This window comes from Papaver somniferum, chromosome 1 (assembly GCF_003573695.1).
Source record: "Papaver somniferum cultivar HN1 chromosome 1, ASM357369v1, whole genome shotgun sequence".
Taxonomy (NCBI): Eukaryota; Viridiplantae; Streptophyta; class Magnoliopsida; order Ranunculales; family Papaveraceae; genus Papaver; species Papaver somniferum.
Window position 1 is genome coordinate 60394995 of NC_039358.1, and position 14896 is coordinate 60409890.

The following is a 14896-nucleotide window of genomic DNA, read 5'->3' on the forward strand; positions in this document are numbered from 1 at the left end:
ATCTTTTATAATCACTTGGTGATAATCTCAAAGTTGATATGTTTACTGTTTTGTAAAGTCATTAACTAGTAAATTCTTGATTGTCTTCTTGTGTACAAGATGGATTCAGATTTTGGATCAACTAACCTCATCACAAGTATTTTTTTTAACCATAAGCGTATATTTAAATGTAGAGACGCAGCTGAATGCCTTATATTTTATCTTTTGATCCAAAGTTAAATGAAACTTAATAATTTACGGCGATAATCTTAAACCGGCGTATTACGGCGAATTATGGAGTGTGTGAGGTTGTATATACCTAATACATTTGAAATTTGTATATAAGTTTGAATAAAGCGGGAAGCAAATTAACGAAAGTGAAAGAAGGATTAGAATAAGTTGATTAGACATAAGCACAAGTTAATGCAGATAAAAGTATTTGCGGGGTTCGGAACTCGAGGTTAATTAGTCCCCTTAAGTCTTGCAATCATGACAAAAACTTTTCTTAAGACAAATTTTTTGAAAAGAAAATTAAAGTTTTCCATTTAGCTAGCTTTTCTAATCGCCACCCAAGAATTAGTGAAAGTAGTACTCTTTGCTTTACAGTAAGAAAAAATCTGATTATGATTAACATCAGTAAAGCTAATTTTAAATGGTGTGTCACTTAACTATATACAGCCTGATCTGAAGTCGATCATATCATCTTGATCGCAATAATAAAAAAAATTATGATACAGTCATTCATGATCATGCTACCAGTTCTGTTGCTGCACCAATCTTCTGCCCAGATATTTTTAGAGGCATTTTGGTGCTATTGTGGGACCGCTTGGGTCGATTTAAGATTGCACGATCACGGTTCGGATGGCATTGGAGATTGGTCAGTAGGTCAATCAGCATTCATTTGGTCAGACGTGGTCATGGTCTTTGTCCCAACATTTTGGTGCTTAAGCCAAGATTGCTAACATCCCAAGAATCTGGTCACACGAAAGCATGACCCAAATCTGCTGCTATGATAACTTCATGGAGGGATGATGAGTGAAGACCCCGACCCATTTATTCTGGCTCCTTTCTTTTCCCTTTTCCTGTGTACTCTTACAGGTCAATTCTCGTTCAAAGACGCAAATATAGGATCTGGTGTTGATACGTAACATCAGAAATTATTTCAATCATTAGACTTTGTCTAGCATTGCTCAAACTCCATATTAAATTTCGGATTAGGTTTAGATAGGCCGCTAGGACGTATAACAACACTTAAAAGTTGTGCACTTGAACCAGTTTTTCCTATTTGTGTTGTATGTAAACTTGACGCCCTTATGTTGGGTTTGTTTGTTGAATTCACAATTTCCAGGAATTTATAATTCCGCGAGATTATAAATTCTGGGATTCATATAAATCCCTCGTATATTTGATAATTCAGTTGAGATTCCTAGGATTCATAAAATTTTCTTGTGTTAAAGTTCATATATTGTTTCGCATTATCCTAAGAATCTTAAAATTGTATATATATATGAGATTTGGAGCAAAAAAAAAAGTGGGTCCATAAATCCCCTGATAAGTTTCCCAACAAATCTTAGGGGGAGGGGTCGGACTCCATATGGAGGATTTGTTGGAAAAGTGAATCCCGTCAGAAACGTAATTCCACAAAATCCCCTGGACCCATAAATCCCATCTTTAAAATTCTACATCCAAAGCCACCGTTAATTTATACTAGAAGCAAGAGAAACAACTCCACACCCGTTGGTAAGCCACGACGAGATAAAATTGTAGATACTCTATATCTCTAATTCGAAAAAGCTTTAAGCTACGAGAACGAATGTATTTACGTACTCCATCTCATTTGAAAACCGAAATTGAAATGGAAACGAGTGAGCACAATCCAAAGGGGTGCTCAGTGGAAACATATAATTCTCAAGTAATCACTAAGATGCTCTAAACATATAATTTAAAGAACAAAAATTAGTATTCGGAAATTTATTCATCAAGAAGCAAGTGTTATCCTAACCTCGCCTTTCTAATGAGAGAAGACGAGGATATAACAACTTTAACCCATAATAATAACACCATCCACGTGAATTCCACCACCGAAGTAACAAAATTTACCATCAAGATCAGATAGTCAGACAACCAAGTATAATATGCACACAGGCGATTTTCCCAAATTAAAATAGTATATATAATCTTCAACTGGCTACTCCCGTCCTACTAATAACATTCGACCGGTTGTTCCCGGCCTACTAATAATATTCAATCGGTTTTTCCCGGCCTACTATCAAAATAAATACTATAAGTAAAATAATATTCAACCGGATGTTCTCGTCATACTAGATAAAATAGTAGTAAATAATATTCAACCGGATGTTCCCGGCCTACTAAAAAATGTTCAACCAGTTGTTCCCGACCTACTCAACATAGCTAAGAGCTGTGGGGAAACGCAGACACTGCTTATACACATATTACATTCATAGAAAACATCCTATATGCAATTACAACATGCTTTTCATACACAAGGTTACATAAGCAATATATCATGCTCGTAGAAAATTTAACTCAATGATGGTTACAAGAAGGTTACAAGAGTTCCCACCTATTTTGATGGCAACCACGCCAACTTCCAAAATTCCACAACACCAGTTCCTAACACCGGTCATCGTCATTATTACCTTCATCATCTGAAGTAAGTTCATAAGTTTACGTCAGATTCTTCTTGATGTTCTTTCTAACATTCCACTATCTCTTTTATTATTAAATTTCTATGGAAAATTTTGTGTCCAAGTTAACCATCTCAGCGTATGGTCTATTAGGGTCAAACTAACAGTCAACATTCAGGGTCAAAGTTCGGTCAGCTAGTCAAACGAGTCAAGGTAAAAGTCAAAGTCCAACTAGGTCAACTGTATTAAGTCACAGTCAGGTCAGGTCCAGATCAGTAAGTCAACTTATTCAGATAGCTGAGTTGGGTGAGTTAAATCAGTCAGTTACCTGACTGGGCTGAATGGTTTATGGCCTGAGCCATTGCATATGCCAATAAATTTTAATGCACCATAATGGCGTACCATAGAAATGTTACACCAGGATGGTGCAACATAACATGCACAAACTGAGTAGAAGACTCATTATGTTGCAGATTCAATTCATCTCTCTCATGAACAACATCTACTGCATATCAGGCTCATCTTATACTTCGCGTTACATCCAAAATAACATCCTCTTCTCCTTTATCTGTTCTACAATCAATCCCATAAACTGCAACCCCAAAACTACCACTATCTACTCAATCCTCTTACACACAACATCATACTACTTTATTATCACCAAGATCACATCCCTCATTATAGTGTCAATCAAACTTAATAACACACTCATCCACTACCATTCTCATATTCTCAACACTTCTTGGCTATGAACTTGTCAAATTATTGCCACATGCAATTCCAGAAATACCACCATTACCTCACTAGCGTCGAGTTCAGTTCATCAACTGCACTATAATCTCATTATTTTTTACACTATCTGTAGCGATAAACCTCCACTACCAACATTTTCTTCATTCTTTCCACTTAAACAACATACCAATACCAAAGTATGCAATAAAACTCAACGATGCCTACAATCTTATTAAACCTCTAATTACATCTATAACAGTAATTCATCTCCCTTTCTAGGTTCAACTTCATGAGTCATAGGTTTCTAATCTGCATCTCTACAATTCTAAGATACTTTAGTTTTATTCATTATACAAAATTCACTATTACAACATTGTAATAAAACCAATTCAAAATAACCTTGTAGTTCATCCTGAAATTTCAGTTCTAATATATCTTGTTTCAATTGTACAAACCTAATCAAATCATCAACAACATCTAACTTCTCCCCCTGTAACACAACACATATGAAACCCTTGTAGATGACAAAATATAGAATCTACCCGAGAACTGACAGCTGAAGACAACTGAGACACGGAATAAGACTCAAGATCAGACGTCAAAGACCTGAACCAGATGTTCAAGAATCGAGCCATGGGAGAACAGACAAGGCAGAGACACAGATTTATACACGGATGACCTGAGTTCAGGTTCAAAATTAAGAAGGTTCTGGATGTTGTCAGTTGAGCGGAGGTCTTGGAAAGATGGGTAGTCATAACGAAGAGTTGTCCCAGCTCGGTACAAGCACAAGGCGGGAAACTATAAAGTCCAAGTTGTCACGTGCTTAATGGTCTACATGTAATTCTCGTATTCATACATATCATGTATAAATAGCCAGAAACGATGATGATGTAAACAAGTTCATTCTGATCAATAGATATCATACTTCAGATTATTCTCTCTCCCCCTCTCTATGATTCTATTCTAACCTCCATTAACCCCGACCGACTTAGGCGATAATCAGAATACCCTAACTCCGCACCTCCGGAAACCAGACCAGAGATCGGTGGTCCAAGTGATAATTGGTTTGGTTTTAAAAGAACCTACAACTTAGACCTGCAAGTATACAGGGTCAGTTGTAGTGAGTGAGGTAAGAAGGGGTTTATCCTCAGGGACAAGGTGGGTGTTAAAGTTAATTCTAATGGTCTTTACTAACTGATTCTATGAAAGAGTAACACAATTCTTGTTTGGTTGGGTGTCGATACGACGAAGGTGATTGATGGTAACAGAAACAGTAAAGTAATATGCAAAGAAAGTAAATAGAGCAAATGATGAGAATGGTACTAGGGCCTTTGAGTCCACCACTAACTTACACTAGTTATTCTGCTCATAACACTAACCTTGTCCCTATATCTGATAACAAAAGGGATGTCAATCCTCTGTATATCTAAGGTCACCTTGAAATTAATGATTCAATCACAACTAAGGTATTTCTTCTAAGCATTAACTGTCTTTTCAGGGAACAACTAATCAAAAGATCAATATATGGGATTAAGTATGAGTTGTAGTTCTTCAGCACAGTATTATTCTAACTACAATGGATACATGGCATACACTGTGAAAGTAAAGTACTGAAGTCCTAAGACTGAATTTTATTCTAAAACAATTAAGCACAACAAGGTTACTGCCATTAACAGGAATAACTAGTAGCAAACTAGGGCTTCATCTAAACCCTAGCAGGTGAATTTAGAACAAGATGAAGATGATGAAATCAAACATGAACTACTGCTTGGTGCACCGGCCAATCCGGGCATACCCCTCACATTACAAACACCATGTTCTATTTATAGTGCAGAATCCCCAAATTTCTAAACCCTAATTTTTGAAAACCTAAAATTTAATTTGGGGATTTTCAATTTGACGTACCCACTCGACCCATACCTTCTTCTGTTCTTCCCACTTGTTCTGCTGCTTTTGCTGCTCTTTTTTGTGAACTGTAAACCCTAGATCGAGTAGTCTCATCAACTCCACACCCTAGGTCAGTGGGATGTGAATTTGATGAAACACCTAGGCTAGGTAGAGATATGATGGAGTTGTCGGGTGGTTGTGGTGGTGGTGTGGCTCGAGGTCTGGTGGTGGCAGGAGATGGTGGTGGCGGAAGTTGCAGGTGATGAAAAAGAGGAATTCGGGGAGAAGAGGTCGATGAAGAATGGGTTAGGGGCTATTTGGTTTGTGGTGTAGGTGTTTGGCGTTTGGGTGTTGAGCGGGAGTAGCGAACTTTGATGCACATCGAGTAAAGAGCGTTGGATGATCCCATATAGATTGAATCGAACGGCTACGATGGAGAGGTATGTAGCGACCGTTGGATTATGATATACAACAAAACTGACGGCTTCAGATGGAGTTAGTTACTATGGTGTTTGACAGGAGCTTCGGATTTTGATGCACAATGATGAGGTGGTCGTTGGATGATGAGATGGATCCAATCTGACGGCTCTCATGGAAATGGGTATGGATAATGGAAATGGATTTGGGTAAGGTTTTTGGGCCTTGGGTATGCCAAGCCCATATCTTCTTTAAGAACAATTCTTCCTCTTCAAGCCCACTTTTAATTGATCCGGCTTTTGCAAATATCAATCTTCGTTGCCTTTCTGCGGGAGTCTTTGTCGTTTCTTTGCTCTTTTCACTCCCTGAGTTAACCAGGCTTTATTTAGTACCTAAAAATGAAAAATTAATTGAGAAAAGTATTTATTCTTGAAAACAACGAAAACACAGAATATGGGATAAAATGGAGCGTTAGTGCACAAATGATGAGTTAAATGCCAATAAAAAGGTGCAAATATATACAATATTTGGCACTCATCAATAATCAATATTGTATTCCAAGATTAAGGAATGCGATCTAACATGGTGAAGGTCTATACGGAGAACGATTTCGACGTATCTTCATTGGCGGGACTAGTTTTTTAAAACTTCATGGTTTAACACATAGTTAGATTACAAATCTAATTGTGATACATGATTTAGTCTAATAACATGACAAGTTGCATGAAAAAGCATTATATGTACATATATTGATGATATGTGCGTCTGTTGGTTCATAATATGATGATTCTGAATAAGATCGAACTTTAAACTGATGTTTTTAAAGAATTTAATCTCAAAACATAATCGCCATGATCTATTCTGAAGATCAATGGTAAAATTTTCGATAAAAAAGGAATTTCCAATTCTAGATCTTAGAATCTGCTAGAGCATTGCTCGGTTGAACCCACCCAGCGTTGGTATGTCAAGTTTGGTTGTCATACTTTAGTGAACCAAAACTCATTTAAAGAGTCGCTTGATTATTTACTAGAGTAAACTTCGTATAGGTTATCTAAAAAGTTATTAGGATATGAGACTTACAAGTATTACTCGAAGACTTGAAGAATGTGAAGAAGTAAAGAGCTACACCGACGACATCATCCTTCCTCTTGAGATTAGTAATATTTCGACTTGAACTGTTTCATTCCTAACGTATCTTTCAAGTCTTGTTATATTGAAAACATAACTGCGAAGCTGTGAATGATTATACTCTAGTTAGACGTAGTATTAAGGAATTATAATACGAAGTATAACGTTTATCTTTTGAACTTTGTATATAAGACACCGACATAATCATATGAATGTTATTCTGATTACGTATAGGTATGGGTGAAGATTTCATCCTAGGAAACAATGTTTTACATTCGTTTAAAGGAAGTACAATTCATGAACTTGTTTTGTGAATCGAAAGGAAATCACTAGGCTTATTGGTATTGTTATTCATTGCAAATCTTTGGATTACCAATACGTGTGTTTAGTATAACCGCTCATAACTTGTTTATGTATCTTGGTAAAACTATTCACAATGCCTGACTTATGTATCAGTATGACTTTTATTAGTGAAACCAAACTTAAGTAATCACCTGAGATGGTATGATCGATATTTGTAATTGGCGTGACCATTCCTAGTCATTGGGTAACCGATCCTGGAACTTGGTGGGACTAATCACAAGATGTGTAATTGATTTTTGTAGTAGGTTAACAAGTTTTAGTAATTGGTGTAACCGATCCTATAACTTGTGCAACCGATCACAAGTAATACCATGAGATAGTGGTAACCGATCCTGGTACTTAGTTAGCCATTTTATGGAAACTAGTGTAACCGATCCTAGTAGCCACTTGGAGGTAGAACCAAACTTTGTGTTTGGTAGAACCGTTAAACCCATGAATGGTGATTGAATGTTTTTTATCAATCACATAGTTCTTGGATATCAGATGAACCAATTCTAAACTCGTTTGGAAGTGCGGAAAATCGATTCCAAGATTGTAAATATGAAAAAGGATTTACAAAGTAAATATATTGACATACTTTGAACATGTGCAGTAATTCTTATCTATTATTGTTCAAATATATTCATTAATAACTAAAGGAGAATCCCGGATCGAAATAAATGGAGAATCTTTTAATTAAGGTTTTTAACTTTATATGCTTTTAATTTCCAGCAATTAAATGCATATCTTTAGAAAATAAAAACTGGTAATGTGCATTTACTAATTGGAGATTTTCTACTGAGATTTCGGTCAATATTTGGACAGAGTATTTCCAGGAATTATGAAAACCGATTTTGGCTTTATTGCATATCTTTGAGAATATTCGGTTTTGGAAATTCCTTGGTGTCCAAACTTCCCTGGTCTATAAATATTGTAGTTTGAATTTCGAGCAAACTAATCCTCAGAGCCAGCAAAACTACCTAGTTGCGTTGTTACTGGTGGAGCCGTCTATTCGGAGAGGAAAGTATCCTAATTAGGCGAAATCTCTTACGACCGCTCGTTTTAAAGACTTCTTTGGGATTGAGAAGATCTACGAGTATCGTTGGTGGGAAACTAGATAATTGCAGTTTATTATTAGTTTTCGATTGATTTGATTGACTAACGGTTGTTGAACTTTGATTGCACCTAGTTTGTTTATGCTTGAGAATCTTCCCTTCTGATATAAGATTCACTCAAACTAGACCGAAGTACCGACGGGGATCTTTAGACTGTTTGTATATTTAAAGACGTCTTGTGATAATCCATCGTTAACAGACTCCGTTCTGTGTGTGATTGATCCTAAGAGATTCAAGTTGTTTGTGTGCAGGTGTTTATTGAAGATCTAAGAAGATTTGAAGACAAAGAAGATTTCTTATTTGAGTTCATAATCTTTGGTGTGCACAAAACTTGATCGGCTGGGGATCCAACTATAATCGGTTTATCTTTTGATAGATTGGATTGATTAGTTGCGTAGATCGGCATCAATACATTTCTTTGGGATTCATAGTATTGGTTGCATAATCTAAACAATTACTTTGGTAGTTGTTAAATAGATTGATCTAGAACCCGACAAAGGAGTTTATTGGTTAAACGAAAGAGCCTTTTGTAAAACTCATATCACGTTCATTGAAAAGAGTTGTTACCGAACAGATTTGTTGTTCCTTTACTATTTGGAATACGAACCAAGGGAATTGTTCCGAGTGCGTGAGTTATTGCAAGTTGGAGGCGCAGGGATACTGAGGGAACTAGGTGAACTATAAGTTTAGTTGTTTGGTCTCAATTATACGAAGTTGGTTTAGATTTTGTATAGCGGCTTAATTCTGAGAGTATTCAATTCTGGACAAGGTCCCGGGGTTTTTCTGCATTTGCGGTTTCCTCGTTAACAAAATCTTGATGTGTCTTTTACTTTTCTATTTCCGCAATTATAATTGATTTATTATAATTAGAAGTAAAATACACAAACGTTCATTTCTAATTACTTGATAGCAATTCTATAGTGTTTGGTTAAGTCCAAACCTGTTGATAGACACATTTATGTGTCTAATATGTCTCAATTGTATGTATTGTTAGTACTCGATTTTCTATTTATTTTGTTATTTTATGTCTTTATAGGTATTTTTAGAGAAATAAGCTCTTGCGGCAAAAATTGGCTCAAAAATTGGTGTTTTACACCCTAAGATAAAGTACTAAAGACACTCCAGAAATGCACCGGAAGAACCCCAAAAATGCCTCGGAGGAAGCCCAGAAAAATTACTGTTTCAGCCCCAAAAATTACTATTTCAGCCCCAATTGCTAAAGGGACCCCAGGAATGGATTAGGGGGAGGTCACTTTCTTCCCAGAATTTGAAAATATTTTTGGCGGGAAAATTATTTCATACACTGGCAGATTTTACGGGCATGATTTGAAAGGGTTATGATAGACTAAAGAGCTGAAATTCAAGGGATAGACTCCTTATGGGTATATGAATATATTTTGAGTGCTGGAATGGCCTGAGTTGGGCCCAATCGCCGGATATTTTTCACAACAGTTAAAAAAGGAAAATAGGGTTTCAAGTTGATTTATGGAAATTAAAGGAGACTAAAGGCAAGAAAAATAATTCTGAGGATTCCTATACATATTTAGAAGATATTGGTCGAAACATCTCAGAAACGCGTGGAGAAAGAAAATATAGAAATTATTGCCCGTGGAAAATATTTGTGTTCAATGAAGATTATTTGGAGTTATGACGAGATTCAATGCGTGATATGGGTATAAATAGTCTCTTAGGGTGATGTAGAAGCGGTGTCGAGAGTCTGGGGGGCTGAGGAGAGCCAGAGAAGAAGAAATTCGAGTTTTCCCAAACTCGGTTTATGTTGCTGTTGCTGCTGCTGCTGATGAACACGAAGAACACGAAGAACGGACCTGCAACAGCAGTCGTTTTTCTACAGTAGTAACGACTAACACCTGTGGGTCGTAATCAGGCAGTCTTATTTTCCACAGCGTTTGCGACAGAGCTCAAGCAGTCTTATTTTCTCACTGAGGGTCGTAGTTCTCTGGTTTTATTGTATTTATCATATCCTCATCATTTGTAAACCATTTTTGAGCCATAATAAATTATTTTGAGTTAAACCCCAACACCGGGACGACGGAGGAGGCCGAGCTTCATACATGGGTAATTTTATTAATTTTTTTTAAGAATTTTGCATTAAAAATTAATTGAAATATGATTTGATTAAATTGGGTGTTATTTGATTAGATGGGTCATGCTTAGCTTAAGTGATTTGATGTTCGATGCTTAACATTTACAATCAATTTTTTGAGAATCTACTTTGGCAAAATAAGAGTCCATATAACTTATGTTTTGAGCGATTATTGTCGAGAATAATTCATTGAGCCCTATTTTATGAAGATTGGCCGAATCATTAGTCCCAGTACCTCTCTACCAATTTGTCAATATTTTTGTATATAATTTTTATAAATCTAAAAATCCTTCACCTTCACAAGTCTTAGAGTCTGAACCATCCTTACCACTACTACTACAACCCAGAAAATCAGCAATCACCTATTATCAAGTAATCATACTTCGTTGTTGTATTGTCTCGATCTTGTATCCATAGTCAATCACGGAAGTTATCTTGCCGTTGTATTGTCTCTATCTCGTATCCATAGATGATCACACGAAGTGTGAACCGATTTGTTGTATTTTCTCGACTCAGTTCATAGACAATCACTTTCGGGGAAAGGACTTATAGGTGGAAAAGTTTTAGATTGAGGTATATTTGGGTACCCTCGTCTTTTCAGAATATTCTAAATTTCTAATATATTGATAATGTTGAAATACGTTTGTATTGTTGATTAAGCATCTTTGAAAGAGTAAAAGTCATGACTGAAACATGATGATAATATGCATGATTTACTCAGATCTACTTTCTTGATCTAAAATCGCATGCTTATAATTCAGATAATGTACAAAATTCAATTGTTGTTAGGTTTTCACCAACAAAATTTTGATAATAAACTCCTCTGAATAGAAAAAGTATGAAACGTGTGATAACTATTAATTCCAGTAATATGAATGCTTGATTTGTATAAATCTTGATATTTTCCTTTACCTAAGTATGAAATACTCTACTAATATGATCGTTAATCGCAACTTTTATTAATTCGTTTATGCTAATATCTATTATGCGTAACAATTAAGCAATGCTTAATCAACGAATGTTAAATCATGATCCAAACCGACTTGAGAGATTTACTGCTTAAATGAATGGCGGTGACCTTTCAACAATCAGATCTAGTCAATTATTTTCATCTTGACGAAAGTGTTCAACTCACAGGTACTACAAAGGTAAAGTCCACAATGGAATGGAATAAAAATACATACATCCATTATATACCAAGACACAAAATGACACAAGATCTACCACTATGTTCTAAAAGATGTCTCATAACCCAAGATTTGCAGAGTAAATGAAAATCTATTGCTTAACTTAAAATTTACATTATAAAATATATTTGGTATACCAAAATCTATAAAATAACTTTAAATCTACCATGATAACACGGATTTTTTCGTGAACCCCAAATACCTGTGCATTTCACCAACTACAACTTATGCCCACATTGTAATACTAATGTAGGAAACTTTTTTACACATACTCCTTCAATACCAAGTTGTTGTAACAAATGGGACATCCGAAAACATGGAGGGTACCAAAATGCACCCATCAACTTTTTCGTTCGGACCTATGAGACAAAACCTGATACAATTGGAAGTAAACCAACTTAATGATCCTTCGAAAATATGTATGTACGTGAAACGAATTCCAACAATTGTGAATCTTGTAATCTATATTTCAAGATACGAATTCCAAGAACAAGTTTTGTAGGTTCATTACAGTTTTAATTAAAAAAATGTTTGGGTTGATTATCGAATCACTTGTGTTTATTTGGTGATTCCAAAGATCAATTTTCAAGTATCAATCAAGTCCTATCCAACAAACAAGGATGGATGTATCTACTTTAATTGATTAACACACAACCTGTGATATTTAAATTATAAAGATAAACAATACAGTGTGGAAGAAAAATAACACAGACACAGAGAATTTTGTTAACGAGGAAAACTGCAAGTGCAGAAAATCCTCAGGACCTAGTCCAGTTTGAACATCGTTCTATATTAAGCCGTTACAGACACTAGCCTATTACCAATTAACTTCGGACTGCAACGTAGTTGATCCCGAACCCTGTCTCACACCGATTCAGGTACAGTCGTGATCCTTACGTCTCTTGAACCACGCCGGATTCTACGCACTTGATTCCCTTAGTTGACGTCCTTTACAGCCTAAGAGTTTCTTCAGCCTGAGTGAATACTTTTGGGTTTTGAATCCACGAAACACCGTTTTGATTTCCCTTTAGATGTGAATCAAGGTTTTGGATATCTTGTGTTTGTTTTGAGAAAAACAATTACTAGGTAAATGTAATATCAAAACAAACTAGTAGATTAGAGATTATTATACTCCTCAAGAAATTGGAAAAGAAACCTAATTTCTACAACAAGAACAACTAGAATAAACCTAGAGATATCTTGTTAAAATTTCTAAGGAATTCATGAGATACCTTAATTGAAGTTTTCTAACTGGTTCCGATTTCGATCAACTAGTGTCTGTATACAATCTTGCACCGAAATCTATCAAAGCTCGGGTTTATCATCAACAACTCTTGAATGGTCTTATACCAGAAGAGAAGACCTTAGAATAGACAAGAGGTTGAAAACCTAGATTACAAGTTGCGTAACTATCACGAAGATTATTACCAACTCGGCTTTGCTATCCCTAAAGCAAATTATTCTTTATCTCACTCTTGTTCACGAAGAACAAAAGTAGTGGAAAACAACCTATGAAGCTCAGACAAATTTTCCAAGGGATAATTTTTTGTAGCGTTCACGAACTCTTTATTTATAGTGAACAAGTTATCTTGAAAGCTAAGCAAAGGTAGCTTGAATCCAAAGAAAGTTTGAACTATTTTCCTTTTTCAAGACTCTCCTAGTTTTGGGCGCCTTTCCTAAATTTATAGCTCTTGCATAAATAATTGAATAAATAATTACTTTAGCATAAATTGTATTTTTGTGAATAAATCACAATTTAACTTAGGAAGGAATTCTAAAATATCATAAACACTTTTATATGACAATTAATTGTGTTTGGAAGAATAGCCATCTTTCCTAGATGAGGAAACATCAAAAACTTGATTAAAATAGACTTCTAGTCACGTATTTGTGCTCAAGTCCATGAACCGTTACAAACAGTTCGTCGCTTGTTTCCTACTAACGAACTGCAACAATTACGGCAACACTTATAACTGTTCCTTTAATAAATCACTCATAACTTATTCGTTATAATTCAAAATTTAGTGATTCTTGGCTCGTTGAATTCTAATACCATTCACTATATGATGAGAACCTTTCCAGGGATAAAGGTTGTTGTCGTTAAATTCATGGATCAAATAACCTCGAGTATATATACATAAATACGTTTACCGTCATAGGAATTGTTCCATTGAGTGAGCATTTGTTTCAATAGATTAGAAAGGTATAATTGAACAAGAATCCAAATGAAATCAGTAACCACTTACCTTTGTTGATGAAGTCCTCGTTTATTCTCCAATCTTCAATCTTCAAGGGTGTTAGGTGGTTTCTAATACTCAACTATACACTTCTAATCCTAAATCTGAAACTTGACTTAAGTAGACTAGAAATCAAGATACGGTTTTGACAAGGAGGTTGAGATAGCAACACTTATGAGTTCGACCGATCAATGACAACATCCTTCTCACTTGTCTATTAAATCATCCAAATACCACATATATATCTTCCAGCATACTTAACCCCCGAACAACATTCTCAAAGCTTTTACAAACAAAATTCCCTATCTCTGTCATTACCTTGTTTTGGTATCTTTTTTGGTCCTCGTGGATAACCAAGAATGAACTAATTATCTCCAAAAACAATCAAATCAGAAAACATTATACGGATGATTCTTAAACTTTAGGAGGAGTTCACTTAAGAAAGAGAGATCCTACCTCATGTGTTACCTGGTACGCCACTACCCGTAAACCCGAAAAAAACACACGATCAACAAAAACTATCTTGGTAGGATGGTTCACCCCTAACCTAGAATGAATTACGATCAACGCAGATAGGGCATCTAGGAGACACTCTAAAATTACAGTTGTGGGTTTAATACGCAGGGATTCGACGACAAGAACTGTGGTAGCGACGACACAACCTTTAGGCATCACCGCGGCTCTAATATAAGAGACATGGGTCATGCTAATAGTGTCAAGAACAATGACAAAGAAGAAATGGACACAATTTGAAACATACTCAGAAATCATGTTATGACTATAGACTCTGATACTGAACAATAATGGTATACAGGTGGAATAATTAATTACCAAAATCAAGCAAAAAATGATTCAAATTTTGTAATGTGATATTCAGCATAACTACAAGAAAGGAAACCAAGCAGCAGATGGTTTGGCGAACCATGCAGCAGATGACGGACAATTGGGAAATCTCTTTATAACAATTTGCGATCATAAGATCGCGTCATTCTTATATCAAATTTTATTAATAACTTTGTTGGTATATACCATTGCGTAATTACTTTCTAGTTAACAAAATACATTTCATGCGTTAAAAATAAAATAAAACATCCCCTCCTGCTACATTATTGTACATGCG